Source organism: Pleurodeles waltl, chromosome 10 (assembly GCF_031143425.1).
Source record: "Pleurodeles waltl isolate 20211129_DDA chromosome 10, aPleWal1.hap1.20221129, whole genome shotgun sequence".
Taxonomy (NCBI): domain Eukaryota; kingdom Metazoa; phylum Chordata; class Amphibia; order Caudata; family Salamandridae; genus Pleurodeles; species Pleurodeles waltl.
In genome coordinates, this window is record NC_090449.1 from 169,265,244 (window position 1) to 169,284,823 (window position 19,580).

Here is a 19,580-nt window from a genome sequence, read left to right on the forward strand (position 1 = left end):
GGACATCCCTGATGCTATGGCCACTGTTGTTTGAAATGACCCACTTGCAAGGAAATGGAGCACTGACAGCACCTGCACTTGAGGAGGGATTCCTGTGGGATGGCAGATAGCTGACATCAGGTCTGGCTCCAACTGGGTACACAGTTCCTGGATTGTGGCACAGTCAAGCCTGTAGGTGATGATCACATGTCTTTCCTCCATTGTCGACAGGTCCACCAACGGTCGGTACACCGGAGGATGCCACCATCTCCTCACATGTCCCAGTGGACGGTGCCTATGAAGGACAACAGCGAGCACAGAGTCAAACAACTCAGAGGTACGTACCCACAGCTTACACAGAACACCAATCATAATCCCAAAAGTTGCCTGTATGTGTGTTGAGTCTAGGCCTAGGTATGTGTGACGCAGTTAAAAATGAAGCCATGTGGGCCCCTGAAATGGCGGCTGCCTGACCTGTAAAGTGGGACAATAGGATGTGCGGTAACTGCACTGGCGTTTTACACCGTTGCGGTAGGCGGTCGAATACCGCGGCGCTATGCTGCATTGGTTAACATTGGACCCTATGGGTCCCAGAAGCCAATGACAATGTACGCCGGCGGTGACGGTACGCACCGCCGCGGACATGACCGCTATTTTCTATCTGTTCAATCACTCGATACCTGATCTTCAACAGGAGAGGACCTACACTGCAAGTGCTGCTGTGACCTCGGTCTGGAAGAGACAATGGCTCGAGTGTCTGGGGAAAGGGCCCCTGCCTTCACATCGGAGGAGTTGGAGAAACTCGTGGATGGGGTCCTCCAGCAGTACACACTACTCTACGGTCCTCCAGACAAACAGGTAAGTACTCTTGGAGCATGCTGTATGGGCTATGCCTGTGTGGAGAGGGGTGGATGTAAGAAGGAAGGGGGTAGAGTGCGGCGTGCATGAAACAACGGTGAGTGCATGCACCACATGCCAAGGGCAGGGATGGGGGCCAATAACTGTGACAGTGCAGTTGGTAATAAGTTTCTCTTCCCCCTGTACAAATGATGTAGGTCAGCGCCCACCAGAAAAAAGATATTTGGCTTGCCATCACCAAGGACGTCTGGACCCTGGGGGTCTACCACAGATGGAGCACCCACTGCAGGAAAAGATGGGAGGACATTTGCCGCTGGAGCAAGAAGATGGCGGAAGCTGAGCTGGGGATGGCCTCCCAACGTGGGAGGGGTGCCCGTCGCACCATGACCTCCCTGATGTTCAGGATCCTGGCGGTGGCCTACCCAGAGTTGGATGGGCACTTGAGGGCATCACAGCAGCCACAAGGGGGTGAGTACACTCTCATCCTGCTCATTTAGCGCGCAGTGGAGGGGTCTGAATGGGGGAGGTGGGCTGTCGGTTTCCCTAGGCCAGGGCGGGTTTAGTAGGCAAGGTCCCTCCGTAAGGCAGGCCATGTGGCACCCCACCCCACCACTGTAGAGTGCCAAGTACACCTAGTCATGCCCCTGTGTCATCCATGTGTGCAGATGTCGTCCATAGCCTAGAAGGCCTTTTCCCTGGAATTGAACAGTAGAGCCCAAGAGCGCGGCGTAGTGCAGGTGGCTTCTGTGTCTGTCGTGTCCGCCAACGGTAGCGGTAATGCATGCACTCAACATGTGTTTCTTCTTTCCCCCCCCCCTCTTTTTGTGGTCTCCCTGTTCTTGTGTGCACTAGCATCATCAGGCCGAGTAGCAGTGGCACCGGAGCACGAGGGAGCTGCATCCCACATGGCCCTGGAGGGCGAAACTACGGACTCAGACTTCACCAGTGGGACAGAGGGCGAGGGGAGCTCCACGGCGGGGACAGGAGCTGACACCAGCGACACAGACTCATCCTCTGATCGGAGCTCCCTTGTGGTGGCTGCAACATTTGTGCCCCCACATCTACAGGTACAGCCGCCACTCCCCCACCAGCACCGCCCTCCCAGCAGCCCCTCAGCCTTTGCCCCGTGCCCGCTCACCCAGGAGGGTGGGCTTCACCTTCACCCCAGGCACCTCAAGCCCTGTCCCAGTCACCCCTGCTGCCCTCAGTGAGGAGGCCATTGACCTCCTCAGGTCCCTCACTGTTGTGCAGTCTACCATTTTGAATGCCATCCAGGGTGTAGAAAGGCAGTTGCAACAAACAAATGCATTCCTGGAGGGCATTCATTCTGGTCAGACGGCCCTTCAGCGACCTTTTCAGACTCTGGCCTCAGCACTGATGGCAGCCATTGTCCCTGTCTCTAGCCTCCCCCCTCCAACTTCCTCCACCCAGACCCAATCCCCTGTACCCTAGCCTATGCCAAGCACACCTTTAGACCACCATGCACACACGTCAACACACAAGGGAAGCTCAGGCAGACATAAGCACCACACATCCCACAGGCACTCACGCAAGCATCACACTCATGCAGACACACCAACATCCACTGCCTCCACTGTGTCCCCCTCCTCCTCGTCTCCCTTCTCCCTCCCAGTCTCGTCTCCACTCACACCTGCATGCACTACATCAACAGCCACTACTGCCATCAACAGCACACACACCACCACACCCTGCTCATGTGCAGTCACCACCCCCACTACCATTCACACGTCCCCTGTGTCCTCTCCCAGTGTGTCTGTGATGCCCCCTCCCAAGATACACAAACACAGGCATACACCCACCCAATAGCCATCCACCTCACGACAGCCTCCAGTGCATGCACCTTCACCCAAAGTCAGCAAACGAACACCTCCTACAACCACAACCATTTCCTCCACTCCCAAACCCCCTCCAGCTACCCGTCCCAGTGTCTCCAAAAAACATTTCCTGTCCAACCTTGACCTCTTTCCCACACCTCCCCCACCCCGTCCGTCTCCTAGGTCCCGAACTAGCACCTCAGCCACAACATCTCCGGGACCAGTGGTACCTGTAGTCACCAGAATCTGGAGTGCACCGGCCACCAGGGCAGCAAGTGTGGTAAGAAGCCACAGCACAGACAGTCCCCCACCTGTGAAGCATCAAAGGTTGGCCAGTGCCCAGCGAGAGAGGGGGAAGACTTCAGCCACCAAAGCCACTCCCAGGGGTCCCGGTGCGAGTGTGGAGTCAGCTGCAACACATTCCAAGGTGGGGAAGGGACACAAGAAACCAGGAAAGTCTGGGAAGAGCAGCATGGCGGTGGGGACCACCATCATCCCCGCTGCCCAGGAGGCCACAGCCATCATCCCCGCTACCCAGGAGGCCACCGCCATCATCCCCACTGGGCCAGAGAGGACCGCCAGCAGAAGCCCCGCTGGGCTAGAGAGGACCGCCAGCACAAGCCCCGCTGGGCCAGAGAGTGACCGCCAGCACAAGCCCCGCTGGGACAGAGAGGACCGCCATCACAAGCCCCACTGGGCTAGAGAGGACCACCAGCAGAAGCCCCGCTGGGCCAGAGATGACCGCCAGCACAAGCCCTGCTGGGCCAGAGAGGACCAGCAGCACAAGCCCTGCTGGAACAGAGAGAACCGCCAGCACAAGCCCCGCTGGGCTAGAGAGGAACGCCAGCAGAAGCCACACTGGGACAGAGAGGACCGCCAGCACAAGCCCCGCTGGGACAGAGAGGACCGCCATCAGCTGAGACACTGCAAAAGAGCCCGGCGCTCCAAGCACCGCTGAACAGGGCACCGCCGCCTCAAGCACCGCTGAACAGCGCACCGATGTCTCAAGCACCGCTGAACAGGGCACCGCCGCCTCAAGCACAGCTGAACAGGGCACCGCCACCTCAAGCACCGCTGAACAGGGCACCGCCGCCTCAAGTACCGCTGAACAGGGCACCACCACCTCAAGCACCGCTGAACAGGGCACTGCCAACTCAAGCACCGCTGAACAGGGCACCGCCGCTCCAAGCACCGCTGAACAGGGCACCGCCACCTCAAGCACCACTGAACAGGGCACCGCCGCCTAAAGCACCGCTGACCCATAAGCGCCAAGGGTACTGACGCTACTGAGTCCATCACGGGCAGGATGAAGCACTCTGGGCACAAAGCCCCCTCCAGAACCAGTGGAGAGATACATCCACTACCTCTGTCCTTAGCAGGATAAAGCACTCTCGGCACAAAGCCCCCGCCAGAACCAGTGGAAAGATACATCCACTACCTCTGTCCTTAGCAGGATGAAGCACTCTGGGCACAAAGCCCCCTCCAGAACCAGTGGAGACTGTTATCCACTTGAGAGACTGTGGCTTTGCACTCCCCAGGATTGAACAGTGGGCAACCCACCCACTGTAGAGACTTGAGAGACTGTGGCTTTGCACTCCCCAGGATTGAACAGTGGGCAACCCACCCACTGTAGAGACTTGAGAGACTGTAGCTTTGCACTACCCAGGATTGAACAGTGGGCAACCCACCCACTGTAGAGACTTGTGAGACTGTGGCTTAGCACTCCCCAGGATGGAACAGTGGGCACCCACCCACTTGTTAGACTTGAGAGACTGTGGCTTTGCACTCCCCAGGATGGAACTGTGGGCAACCCACCCACTGTAGAGACTTGAGAGACTGTGGCTTTGCACTCCCCGGGATTGAACAGTGGGCAAACCACCCACTGTAGAGACTTGAGAGACTGTGGCTTTGCACTCCCCAGGATGGAACAGTGGGCAACCCACCCACTGTATAGACTTGAGAGACTGTGGCTTTGCACTCCCCAGGATTGAACAGGGCACCGCTGCCTCAAGCACTGATGAACGGGGCACCGCCGCCTCAAGCACCGCTGAACAGGGCACCGCCGATCCAATCACCGCTGAACAGGGCACCGCCGCCTCAAGCACCGTGAACAGGGCACCGCCGCCTCAAGCACCATTGAACAGGGCACCGCCGCCTCAAGCATCGCTGAACAGGGCACCGCCGCTCCAAGCACTGCTGAACAGGGCACCGCCGCCTCAAGCAAAGCTGAACAGGGCACCGCCACCTCAAGCACCGCTGAACAGGGCACCGCCGCCTCAAGCACCACTGGCCCATATGCGCCAAGGGCACTGACGCTACTGAGTCCGTCACGGGCAGGATAAAGCACTCTGGGCACAAAGCCCCCTCCAGATCCAGTGGAGAGATACATCCACTACCTCTGTCCTTAGCAGGATGAAGCCCTCTGGGCACAAAGCCCCCTCCAGAACCACTGGAGAGATACATCCACTACCTCTGTCCTTAGCAGGATGAAGCACTCTCGGTACAAAGCCCCCTCCAGAACCAGTAGAGAGATACATCCACTACCTCTGTCCTTAGCAGGATGAAGCACTCTGGGCACAAATCCCCCTCCAGAATCACTGGAGATTGTTATCCACTTGAGAGACTGTGGCTTTGCACTCCCCAGGATTGAACAGTGGGAAACCCACCCACTGTAGAGACTTGAGAGACTGTGGCTTTGCACTCCCCAGGATTGAACAGTGGGCAACCCACCCACTGTAGAGACTTGAGAGACTGTGGCTTTGCCCTCCCCAGGATTGAACAGTGGGCAACCCACCCACTGTAGAGACTTGAGAGACTGTGGCTTTGCACTCCCCAGGTTGGAACAGTGGGCAACCCACCCACTGTAGAGACTTGAGAGACTGTGGCTTTGCACTCCCCAGGATTGAACAGTGGGCAAACCACCCACTGTAGAGACTTGAGAGACTGTGGCTTTGCACTCCCCAGATGGAGAGACTGTGGCTTTGCACTCCCCAGGATTGAACAGGGCACCACCGCCTCAAGCACTGCTGAACGGGGCATGGCTGCCTCAAGCACCGCTGAACAGGGCACCCCCGATCCTATCACCGCTGAACAGGGCACCGCCGATCCAATCACCGCTGAACAGGGCACCGCCACCTCAAGCACTGCTGAACAGGGCACCGCCGCCTCAAGCACCATTGAACAGGGCACCGCCGCCTCAAGCACCGCTGAACAGGGCACCGCCGCTCCAAGCACTGTTGAACAGGGCACCGCCACCTCAAGCACAGCTGAACAGGGCACCGCCAACTCAAGCACCGCTGAACAGGGCAAAGCCGCCTCAAGCACCTCTGGCCCATGAGCGCCAAGGGCACTGACACTACTGAGTCCGTCACGGGCAGGATGAAGCACTCTGGGCACAAAGCCCCCTCCAGAACCAGTGGAGAATGTTATCCACTTGAGAGACTGTGGCTTTGCACTCCCCAGGATTGACCAGTGGGCAACCCACCCACTGTAGAGACTTGAGAGACTGTGGCTTTGCACTCCCCAGGATTGAACAGTGGGCAACCCACCCACTGTAGAGACTTGAGAGACTGTGGCTTTGCCCTCCCCAGGATTGAACAGTGGGCAACCCACCCACTGTAGAGACTTGAGAGACTGTGGCTTTGCACTCCCCAGGTTGGAACAGTGGGCAACCCACCCACTGTAGAGACTTGAGAGACTGTGGCTTTGCACTCCCCAGGATTGAACAGTGGGCAAACCACCCACTGTAGAGACTTGAGAGACTGTGGCATTGCACTCCCCAGGATGGAGAGACTGTGGCTTTGCACTCCCCAGGATTGAACAGGGCACCACCGCCTCAAGCACTGCTGAACGGGGCATGGCTGCCTCAAGCACCGCTGAACAGGGCACCCCCGATCCAATCACCGCTGAACAGGGCACCGCCGATCCAATCACCGCTGAACAGGGCACCGCCGCCTCAAGCACCGCTGTACAGGGCACCGCCGCCTCAAGCACCATTGAACAGGGCACCGCCGCCTGAAGCACCGCTGAACAGGGCACCGCCGCTCCAAGCACCGCTGAAAAGGGCACCGCCGCCTCTAACACAGCTGAACAGGGCACCGCCACCTCAAGCACCGCTGAACAGGGCAAAGCCGCCTAAAGCACCGCTGGCCCATGAGCGCCAAGGGCACTGACGCTACTGAGTCCGTCACGGGCAGGATGAAGCACTCTGGGCACAAAGCCCCCTCCAGAACCAGTGGAGACTGTTATCCACTTGAGAGACTGTGGCTTTGCACCCCCCAGGATGGAACAGTGGGCAACCCAACCACTGAAGAGACTTGTGAGACTGTGGCTTTGCACTCCCCAGGATGGAATAGTGGGCAACCCACCCACTGTATAGACTTGAGAGACTGTGGCTTTGCACTCCCCAGGATTGAACAGTGGGCATGTGGCCCTCTCGTGGATTTGGTGTCGTGCACCGGCTGAGGTGCCCGACCTTTCCCTCCCACTGAGGTGCCTGTTTTCTTGCTCTCTGATGCCCCTGCAGTGTTCTCTCCGTCATGGTCGGGGATCTTGTGTGGGCATCGCCCATACCGTGTGGGCCCAGTGTTCCACTGACTTAATTGGAGCACTACCTGGACTACTATGCTTGGTGTACATTTTGTTTATGGTGTATATATATATTTTTGCCTACTTGATTTTAATATATTACAATGGTTCCACTAATTTTCTTTTGTCTTTGCATTCTTCTGGGGAGGATAGGGGGTGTGACTATCATGTATTAATATGTATTAGTATGTGTGTTGTTGTGAGTGAGGGTGGGGGTGGGGGTGTTGCGTGTGTGTGTCCCTGTTTCTTGCCTCCCCCCTCCCCTGTGTCGTAGGTGCAGTACTCACCGTGGTCTTCGCCGCCTGCATTCGTGCTCCTGGTAGAGGAGCAGGAAGACTATCGCAGGGAGAATTTGGAGTTCCAGCTCCATGGTATCCTAGTTCTTCGTGGGGTGTGTAGAGGTGAGCGTTTTCCCTTCCAATTCCTGTTTCCGCCGTGTTTTTATCCGCAGTGAATCTGCCCCGGAAAAGGTGGCGGATTGGCCTGTTATGATACTGTGGGTGGTACTTTGTCTTCCACCTGTCTGTTGGCGGTGACCGCCAAGCTGTTTGTTTGTTCCGTTGTGGCGGTCGGAGTGTTAAAGTGGCTGTCTTTGTTGGCGGTTTCCGCCACGGTCGTAATTGCAAATTTTTTTGTAATGACCACCCATGTCTGTGATTGCTTTTTAAAAAAAACAACCTTTTTTTTTTTTTAAATACAGTCCGTTTTCCTGAAAGGAAAATGGGATGTGTTTCAAAAATAAAAATGAAAAGTTTTCTTTTAATTTTTTTAATACTCTTTAAATAAGCTTAAAATATTTTTCCATCCATTCTGAAAGGGGAAGGTGTTCCTAGGGGGACCCTTCCCATTTGCAAATGGGTTACCACCTACTTGAAGTAGACTATAAAATGAGAATGTTTTACAACCACATTTCAGTCACAAAATATTCATATATACCAATGCGATACGGTATTAAGAAGAGACGCCCTGAACATGCACCCTTCAAAATACCAATTCGCAAACCCTATTTATGATCCAGTAATAGGTTACCGAATTGCAAACAGGGACTTTGTGCACACAATAAGTGTATACAGCAGTTGCAAATGGCATGATTCTGAAAATTGGACCATTTGCGACTACTAAAAAGTTTTGTACGTCTGGCTCCAAATTTGCAAATTACACTTAAGTAACAAGTTACTGAATTTCTCCTTTCATTTTGTACATTTAATAAGCTTTTTGTGTAGTAAAGATGGCCCTATATGTAATAGCTGGGGCTGAAGATTCCTTTATTCTCAAATCTTTGGTGATGTAATATTACTTCCATATAGGCTGAACAAATCACAAGTAGACATGATATATTAATCTTTGCATTCACACTCTTCACTTTTAATAACATCCAAGTTGTGTCTCTGATAATTGTTGGTATACATTTTAGTAATTATTTCAAAATATATTTTTAGTACTTAACAAAAAACTAAATTGTATTGTTCTGCTAATTATAATCCAAAGGGTCAATAAGGGCATGTGCTCTTCCTTTGTCAACTTTTATCACAATTATTTATTGTTTTGTAATTCAGATTTCTTACAATTCACATACTTTTGTTTGTATAAAGAAACATGCAGTTTATGCAACTGCATTTTGTGACAGTAACACTCTTCTTCGTCAGAAACATGCAGTCTCACCTATATAGTGTTGTGCTATTTTTATTCTCTGTAAAGCTCCATATGGCATTTTCCGCAGCATCACGATTCTAAGACAAAATACGCAATATAAGCAGCTCACATCAATGCAACAACTTTCAATAAAAACTATGCAGATGGCATGCCAGAACAGAGGTAAAAACAGCTTGCTTTGAACATTTAATGAATGTAAATTTTCTTAGTCATTCTGAATGAAATAAAGCTTTAAGGCCTTTATTTATACTTTTTAGCACCGCATTTGCACCACTTTTTGACGCAAAAATGGCACAAACTTACAAAATTCAATTGTCTTTTGCAAGTTTGCGCCGCTTTCGCATAAAAATGATGCAAATGCGGCTCTAAAAAAAGTATAAATACGGGCTGAAGTCCTTTTTAAAATGACAAAAAGATTCGAAGGTTTTCTGGCACTTCAATTATTCTTGATTATCTCACCTAGTGATACTTAGTCTTTCATAATATTTTAATGATTTATTTAAGTATGCTTGGACTCGATTAATTAAAGGCAATTTGGAGTACATAAAATGGTACTCCGATGGTATAGCTCCACCTCCACCTCTGCCTCTCCAGTCCTCTATAATCATGCAAGTATAGGGTTTAGTAATAAATATGGGAGGGACAAGAGTTAGGTGTTGGAAATATAGGAATAATTAATACAAAATTGATGGGTTAAAGAGAAATATAACGAGGGGTTTATGGAGGGAAAACATCCAATCACAGAAGACTAAGGGCCTTTTTACGTTCTCGGCAGCAGACCGTCTATGCGGCAGAGATAAGGCTGCCTTCAAAGTGGCTGCCTCACCCCTGTCATATTGCGATGTTTCCACCAGGCTTACAGGCAAAAATATTGTATTACAATGTTCCCGACGGTCAGCCCCGTGGAAACAGAGCGGTGGCAATAGCCTCAGTTCCCTTAGGGAGCCGAGGCCAATGCCGTCACACACCAGCACCCTCAGAATGTGCAGGTGCTGGCAGGGGGGCCCCTGCACTGCCCATGACATGGTCAGGGATAGTGCATGGGCCCTCTTGAGGCCCCCAGCACTGGCATTTTGCCAGCTTTTCCATGAAAGGCTGGTGGGAAGTGAAGTTGTGATCAGCACGGTGGTGCTGCCATGGGCACCACCATGGCTGACCACAACTTCGACTGCCCCCAACCCATTGGGATCCGTGATCCTGGCGGTAGCAGTGGTCTCCTGGTGGTCGGCCCCCTGGGAGTGTGGTGGACCGCCACCACAATTTAGACAAGCTGTGGACCACCAAACTCGTAATTAGGCCCTAAGATAATTGGTACTCCATCCCCAACCCAGTCACCACATATGGCCAACCATTAGCACTCTAACACATCCCAGAGAAAATAATGAAGGTAGGCTATACCACTAACACCACAAAGGAAATAATATAGCAGTTCCTGGTAGCTTTCATGGCATCTTTTATAGCACTCCAAATGTCATCACAATTTCAGGGTAGTGCTCCTGGACAATAGGCCACTGGTTTAAGTGAAGGAATGTGTTTTCAATACTTCCAATCGGAGTCACAGCCCAATGTCTACTGGCTACTGCCTTGCTGGTTTTCTATCCAGGCTAACACAGCCATTTCTGTCATTTCAATCTACTGCATTCTCTCAGCCTCTTGATTGAAGTTCCACAGCAGATAGACCTTCGAGGCTCCCTCTAGGCAGATCTTGACCTGTGTCCAATCATGGGTCAGATAAATGCTATTTTCTGAGCTATGTATTTAGAGATTCTGAGATGTTATTCTCCTCTCCATACCCCTACACCAAGCAGTCTTCAGACATGCAACCAGACTATGGGCCTGATTACGAGTTTGGTGTCGGACTGGAAGACCACCATGTTGGTGGTCCTGAGAAGACCACCACGCAGGCAGTCCCCCAGACTGCCATATTATGAGTTATGCAGGCAGGGCTGCTGAATAACAAGCAAAAAAGACCTGCATGAGGACTTGGATATAGATGGTCCGACCTCCAGCGCATCAGTGTCGCAGCTAACAACCAAGCATATTACAATCACACAGTTGCCATGGTGATCGACCACTGCGGTTTATGGTCAGCAAAGTAACAGACAAGTGTACATTGGATGAATCCAAAACAGCACAGCTGACACAGATTGGCCAAGTGTACACACCTGCATAGCACACTATAAAAACACCCCTTCACAGACCACAATCCTTTGCATTTCCACACAGAGCCAAAGAACCACAAACAGCACTCATCGATTTTTTCATAAATTAGGCAACCTTTTTCCACCATCCCATAGAACACACTTTTGCCCATTCACACCCTATTTGACTTGCCCTGTTAAGTCCTTGTCACCCTCTTTTTATGTCCAACATCTCACGTGTAAAAAAATCCCTGTTTCTATAAAGATGAGTTAAGATTCATAGTCAGTGAATTCATAAGAGTAGAGTCACAATTGCTTGGAGCACAAGTCCAGAATACTTCTCTCAGTGTGAAAATGGAAATGTGAGACAGAATAATCAAAAGAGTGAATGCTGCAGGCACCATACTGTGCACAAAGAAGGATATTAGAAAGTGGTGGAACGACCTCAGGGGCAAGGTCAATTCCCTGGTCTCCAAACACGAGCTGTATGTCAAGAAGACTGGTGGCCCTCTCAGTGCCCCATTGCAACTCTTTTCCTGGGAGGAGAAGGTCTTTATTATCACGAACAGAGAGGTGAGAGGAACATAACCTTCCACACTTCTTCCCGAAAGTGATACATACACACCAAAGGTGTGGAGGAAGAACTAAGGGGGTAGTTACAACCCTGGCTGACGGTGTTAAAGCGGCTGTAAAACCGCCAACAGGCCGGCGGTAAAAAAATGGGAATTATGACCGTGGCGGAAACCGCCAACAAAGACACCCACTTTAACACTCCGACCGCCATGGCGGTACAGACAAACAGCTTGGCGGTCACCGCCAACAGACAGGCGGAGGACAATGTACCGCCCACAGTATCACAACCCACTAATCCGCCACCTTTTCCGGGGCGGATTCACCGTGGATAAAAGCACAGCGGAAACAGGAATTTCAAAGGGAAAACGCTCACCTCTACACACCCCACGAGGAAGGAGGACACCATGGAACCGGAACTCCAAATTCTACCTAGTCTTCCTGCTCCTATACAACCATCATCAACGCCGGCGGTCGAAGACAACGGTGAGTACTGCACCTACGACATAGGGGAGGCGAGGCAAAAGTCAGGGACACACACACGCAACACCCCCACCCCCACCCTCACCCACTACAACACACACACCAATGCATATCCAAACATTACAGTTACAACCCCCAACCCCCCCGGAAGAATGCAAACACAAAAGGAAATGAGTTCAACCATTGTAATATATCAAAATACAGTAACCAAATATATACAGATAGATATACACATTCAACAAAATATACATCACGATTAGTAGTGCAGGTAATGCACCATTCATTGTCCGTGGACCACTGGGCCCAAAATGCATGGGCGAGGCCCACATCAGATACCTGATCAAAACGGAGAGAACACTGCCGGGGCATCAGATAGAAATACAACAGGCACCTCAGTGGGAAGAGTGCACCACGCCAGATCCACGAGGGGGCTCCATGCACATTGATGTATCCTGGGGAGTGCAAAGCCACAGTCTCTCAAGTCTCTACAGTGGGTGGGTTGCCCACTGTTCAATCCTGGGGAGTGCAAAGCCACAGTCTCTCAAGTCTCTACAGTGGGTGGGTTGCCCACTGTTACATCCTGGGGAGTGCAAAGCCACAGTCTCTCAAGTCTCTACAGTGGGTGGTTTGCCCACTGTTACATCCTGGGGAGTGCAAAGCCACAGTCTCTCAAGTCTCTACAGTGGGTGGGTTGCCCACTGTTACATCCTGGGGAGTGCAAAGCCACAGTCTCTCAAGTCTCTACAGTGGGTGGGTTGCCCACTGTTCAATCCTGGGGAGTGCAAAGCCACAGTCTCTCAAGTCTCTACAGTGGGTGGGTTGCCCACTGTTACATCCTGGGGAGTGCAAAGCCACAGTCTCTCAAGTGGATAACAGTCTCCACTGGTTCTGGAGGGGGACTGGTGCCCTAGAGTGCTTCATCCTGCCAAGGACTGAGGTGGTGGATGCATGTCTCCACTGGTTCTGGAGGGGGACTGGTGCCCAGAGTGCTTCACTACCCCCGTGATGGTCCCATTTGCGTCACTGCCCCTGCCGCTCATGGGCTAGCGGTGCTTGAGTTGGCGGTCCTTGCCCTGTTCAGCAGTGGTTGCCCTGTTCAGCGGTGCTTGCCATGGCGGTCTATGCCCTGTTCAGCAATGCTTCAGTTTGCAGTTTCTGACCTGTTCAGCGGTGCTTGCCCTGTTCAGCGGTGCTTGCCATGGCGGTCCCTGCCCTGTTCAGCGGTGCTTGCCCTGTTCAGCGGTGCTTGAGTTTGCAGTTTCTGAACTGTTCAGCTGTGCTTGCCCTGTTCAGTGGTGCTTGCCATGGCGGTCTCTGCCCTGTTTAGCGGTGCTTGCCATGGCGGTCTTTGCCCTGTTCAGCGGTGCTTGCCATGGCGGTCCTTCATTGCCCAGCTGGGCTGGGGCTGGCGGTCCTTCATTGGGCAGCTGGGCTGTGGCTGCCGGGCCCTCCTGGGCAGCTGGGCTGTGGCTGGCGGTGGCCTCCTGGGCACTGACGATGCGGCTGCCCTCCTGGGCACTGACGATGGGGCTGCCCTCCTGGGCACTGACTCTGGCGGTGGCCTCCTGGCCAGTGACGATGGGGCTGCCCTCCTGACAATGGGGCTGCCCTCCTGGGCACTGACTCTGGCGGTGGCCTCCTGGCCACTGACGATGGGGCTGCCTTCCTGGGCACTGACTCTGGTGGTGGCCTCCTGGCCAGTGACGATGAGGCTGGCGGTGGCCTCCTGGGCACTGACTCTGGCGTTGGCCTCCTGGCCAGTGACGATGGTGCTGGCGGTGGCCTCCTGGGCACTGACTCTGGCGGTGGCCTCCTGGCCAGTGACGATGGGGCACGCAGTGGCCTCCTGGGCAGCGGGGATGACGGCGGTCTTCTCCGCCGTGCTGCTCCTCCCAGACTTTGGCGATTTCTTCTGCCCCTTCCCCACCTTGGGAGGAGTCACAGCTGAGTGGACACTCCCCCCGGGACCCTTGTGAGCAGCTTTGCTGGCTGAAGTCTACCCCCACTCCCGCCGGGCACTGTCCAACTTCTGGTGCTTCACCGGGGGGAATTGGCTGTGCTGTGGCTCCGTGTCACACTGGCTGCCCTGGTGCCCGGTGCACTCCACATACCTCTAACAACAGGCACCACTGGTCCCAGAGATTTTTTGGCTGAGGTGCTAGTACGGGACCTATGAATTGGAGGGGGGGTGGGAAAGAGGTCAAGCTTGGTCAGGAAAAGCTTCTTAGGAACACTGGGATGGGTAGCTGGAGGGGGTCTGGGAGTGGAGGAAGAGGAGGTGGTTGTAGGAGGTGTAACTTTTGTGGCTTTGGGTGCAGGTGCATGCGCTGGAGGCTGTCGTGAGGTGGATGTATGTTGGGTCGGTGTGTGCCTGCGTTTGTGTACTTTGGGAGGGGGCGTCACAGACACACTGGGAGAGGACACAGGGGACGTGTAAATGGTAGTGGGGGTGGTGAGTGCAGGTGAGCGGGGTGTGCTGGTGGGTGTGCTGGTGCGGGACCTAGTGGCTGTAGTGGTAGTGCATGCAGGTGAGAGTGTAGACGAGACTGGGAGGGAGGAGGGAGACGACAAGGAGGGGGACACAGTGGAGGCAGTGGATGTTGCTGTGTCTGTATGTGTGTGATGCTTGCATTAGTGCTGAGGCCAGAGTTTGCAGGGTTTGATGAAGGGCAGCCTGAACAGAATGAATGCCCTACAGGAATGCATTTGTGTGTTGCGATTCCCTTTCTACACCCTGGATGGAATTCAAAATGGTAGGCTGCCCAACAGTGAGTGACCTGAGGAGGTCAATGGCCTCCTCACTGAGGGCAGCAGAGGTGACAGGGGCAGGGGCTGAGGTGCCTGGGGCGAAGGTGATGCCCACCCTCCTGGGTGAGCGGGCACGGGGCGAAGGTTGAGGGGCTGCTGGGAGGGCCGTTCTGGTGGGGTGTGGCGGCTGTACCTGTAGAAGTGGGGGGCACAGATTTTGCCGCCACCACAAGGGAGCTCCCATCGGAGGACGAGTCCGTGTCGCTCGTTGCAGATCCTGTGACCACCGTGAAGCTCCCCTCGCCCCCCGTTCCACTGGTGTATTCAGAGTCCGTGGTGTGGCCCTCCATGCCCATGTTGGATGCAGCTCCCTCGTGCTCCGGTGCCACTGTACCTCCGCCTGATGATGCTGATGCACACAAGAACAGGGAGACCACAAAAAGGGGGTGGGGGACAGAAGAAAGACAGGTTGAGTGCATGGCTTACCGCTACCATTGGCAGACAATACAGACACAGCAGCCCCCTGCACTACGCCGCGCTGTTGGCCTCTACAGATGCAGTTCCTGGGATATGGCCAACATGGCTGTGGTGGACATCTGCACACATAGATGACACAGGGGCATGTTTACCTGTACTTGGCACTCTACAGAGGTGGGGTGGAGTGCCACATGGCCTGCATTACGGAGGGGCCTAGCCTACGGAATTCGCCCTGGCCTAGGGAAACCCACAGCCCTCCTCCCCCACCCAGACACCTTCACTGCGCGCAAAGTCTGCAGAATGATGTTGTACTCACCCCCTTGTGTCTGCTGTAATGCTCTCAAGCGCCCATCCAACTCAGGGTAGGACACCGCCAGGATCCGGAACATCAGGGGGGTCATGGTTCGACAGGCACCCCTCCTACGTTGGGAGGCCATCCCCAGCTGAGCCTCTGCCGTCTTCTTGCTCCAGCGGCGAATGTCCTCCCATCTCTTCCGGCAGTGGGTGCTCCGTCTGTGGTGGACCCCCAGGGTCCGGACGTCCTTGGCGATGGCTCGCCAAATATCCTTCTTCTGGTGGGCGCTGACCTACATGAAATGTACAGGGGAAGAAGAGAAGTCATTAGCAACTGCACCGTCGAAGTGAGTGGCCCACATCCCTAGCCTTGCCATGTGGCACATACATTCACAGTCCTTCATGCACGCAGTACTGTGGCCCCTTCCTTCTTACAACCAGCCCTCTACACTCAGGCATAGCCCATACAACGTGCTCACTGTGTATTTACCTGTTGGTCTTATGGACCGTAGAGTATCGTGTCCTGGGGAAGGACCCCGTCCACGAGCTTCTCCAGCTCCTGTGCAGTGAAGGCAGGGGCCCTTTCCCCAGACGCACAAGCCATTGTCTCTTCCAGACCGAGGTCACAGCAGCACTTGCAGTGTAGGTCCTTTCCTGTCAAAGATCAGGTATCGAGTGATTGAACAGATAGAAAATGGCGGTCACGTCCGCGGCGGTCACGTCCGCGGCGGTCACGTCCGCGGCGGTGCGTATCATCACCGCCGGCACACTTCGTCATAGGCCCCTGGGACCCATAGGGTCCAATGTTAACCAATACAGCATTGCGCCGCGGTCTTCGACCGCCTACCGCGACGGTGTACAACACCAGCGCAGTTACCTCACATCCCATTGTCCAAGTTTAGAGGTCAGGCAGCCGCCATTTCAGGGGCCCACATGGCTTCAATTTCAACTGCGTCACACATACATAAAGGCAACTTTTTGAATTATGTTTCGTGTTCTGTGTAGACTGTGGGTACATACCTCTGAGTTGTGTGACTCTGTGGTTGCTGTTGTCCTTCCTAGGCACCGTCCGCTGGGACATATGAGGAGATGGCGGAATCCTCCGGTGTACAGACCGCTGGTGGACCTGTTGACAATGGAGGAGCGACATTTAATCATCACCTACAGGTTTGACCGTGCCACAATCCAGGAACTGTGTACCCAGTTGGAGCCTGACCTGATGTCAGCAATCCGCCATCCCACAGGGATCCCCCCTCAAGTGCAGGTGCTATCAGTGCTCCATTTCCTTGCAAGTGGGTCATTTCAAACAACAGTGGCCATATCATCAGGGATGTCCCAGCCTATGTTTTCCAACGTGTTGTCCAGAGTGCTGTCTGCCCTGCTGAAACACATGTGGAGCTACATCGTTTTCCCTCAGGTGGAGGATTTGGCTACAGTTAAAGGTGACTTCTATGCCCTTGGACATATCCCTAACATCATAAGTGCCATTGATGGGACCCATGTAGCTCTGGTCCCCCCCCACAGGCGTGAACAGGTGTACAGGAACCGGAAGAGTTATCATTAGATGAATGTACAGATGGTATGTTTGGCAGACCAGTACATCTCCCAGGTAAATGCTATGTTCCCTGGCTCTGTGCATGACGCATACATCCTGCGGAATAGCAGCATCCCTTATGTGATGGGTCAACTCCAGAGGCACCGGGTGTGGCTATTAGGGGATTCTGGTTATCCCAACCTGTCATGGCTACTGACCCCAGTGAGGAATCCCAGAACCAGGGCAGAGGAACGCTACAATGAAGCCCATGGGCGGACTAGGAGGGTGATCGAACGCACCTTCGGCCTCCTGAAGGCCAGGTTCAGGTGCCTCCATATGACAGGTGATTCCCTATTTTACTCACCCAAGAAGGTGTGCCAGATCATCGTGGCCTGCTGTATGCTTCACAATCTGGCTTTGTGACGACAGGTGCCTTTTCTGCAGGAGGATGGTCCAGATGACGGTGTTGTGGCAGCTGTGGAGCCTGTGGACAGTGATGAGGAGGAAGCTGAGGAAGAAGACATTGATAACAGGGACTCAGTCATCCAGCAATATTTCCAGTGACACACAGGTGAGTACACATTCCTGCCTACTACAAGTACTTTCACACTTCTACCTCTATCCTGTCTGTCGATTTCAACCAGTATATGGTAACTGAGTTGTACATTTCCATTACGGTTTCACAGGTGTGGTAACCAACGTGTGTCATCTGCTTAGATTCCTCATGGACTTGAGATGTGTGACATAGGTATGTTGACATTACATTTGAGAACGCATTTTGTCACTGTCATTGCTAATACACATTTTCAAAATCACAGACTAACTCCAGATTGTTTTGTGCTTCAAGGGTGTTTATTGAAGTGCTAAATATTGGAGGGGGGTGGTAAAATGATCAGGGGTGAGGGTGGAGGAATGTCCATGGCAGAGTCCAGTCTATTAGTCTCACAGGTGCACTGCCCATATGGGCATAGGAAGTGGAGCAGGGGCAGTTCCAATATGGACAGGGTTACAAAGTGGGACAGTGGGGTGACAATCAGGGTGGTCTCATTTCATGGCGGGGGTCTTGGCATCGTGCTCTGTCCTGTTCCTGGATCTCAGGGACCGCTTGTGGGGTGGTTCTCCGTCTGCAGGGGGTGAGGTGCTGGTGTGGTGGTCCTGTGGCGGTGCCTCCTGTCCACTAGCGCCGGCGGAGGTGGTGGGCAGTTCTTCGTCCATGCTAGTGTCAGGGGCCCCTTGGAGTGCCACAGTGTCCCTCCTGGTGTTAAGTATCTCCTTCAGCACCCCTACGATGGTGCCCAGGGCAGAGCTGATGGTTCTGAGTTCCTCCCTGAATCCCAAATACTGTTCCTCCTGCAGGCGCTGGGTCTCCTGAAACTTGGCGAGTACCGTTGCCATCGTCTCCTGGGAGTGGTGGTCGGCTCCCATGATGGAGGAGAGGGCCTCGTGGAGAGTGGGTTCCCTTGGCCTGTCCGCCCCCTGTCGCACAGCAGCCCTCCCAGTTCCCCTGTGTTCCTGTGCACTGCAGCCCTCCCAGTTCCCCTGTGTTCCTGGACCGTGTGCCCACTACCACTGCCCCCAGGTCCCTGCTGTTGTTGGGGTGGTGGGTTATCCTGGGTTCCCTGTAGTGGTGGACACACAGCTGATTGACGTGTCCTGGGTACGGAGGTATGGGACCGCTGGGTGGGTGCTATGCTGGTGTTACCAGAGGGTGGAAGGTCTGTGGTGGCCTGTAACTGGGTGTGGGGAACCGACTGTCCCGAGGCCCACGATGGTCCGGGCTGGTCATCTGGATCCAGTTGGACAGAGCTGCTGTCATCACTGTGGGCCTCTTCTGTTGGTGGGGTGGAGATGTCTGGACCCTCCTGTCTGGTGACGTTGGGTAGTGGTCCTACAGGGGTATAAAAGCATGATTATTGCATCCGTGTGTGTCATGGTGTGCAATGGGTGGGTGAGCGTGTACCCCAGTGCTAGCACTCCTGTGTGGGGGCTTGTGTGATGATGGTTTAGGGGGGTGTTATGGGTATGTGCAGTGGGCATGCTTTAGTGAGGGGTGTCCATGCTTTGTTGTGTCATGCAGGGCTTGGGGTTGGGATGTGTGGTTTGTGTTAGTAGTACATTAGTGAGGCGTTGGAGTGATAGGGGGTGAGGGTGGGGGTCTGTGATAGCATGCAGGTAGGGTGGGGGATATGATAGTTAAGATTTGACTTACCAGAGTCCATTCCTCCACCGACTCCTGCGAGGCCCTCAGGATGCATAATAGTCAAGACCTGCACCTCCCATGTTGTTAGTTGTGGGGGAGAAGGTGAGGGTCTGCCGCCAGTCCGCTGTACAGCGATGTTATGCCTGGAGACCACGGAACGCACCTTCCCCCGTAGGTCGTTCCACCTCTTCCTGATGTCATCCCGATTTCTTGGGTGCTGT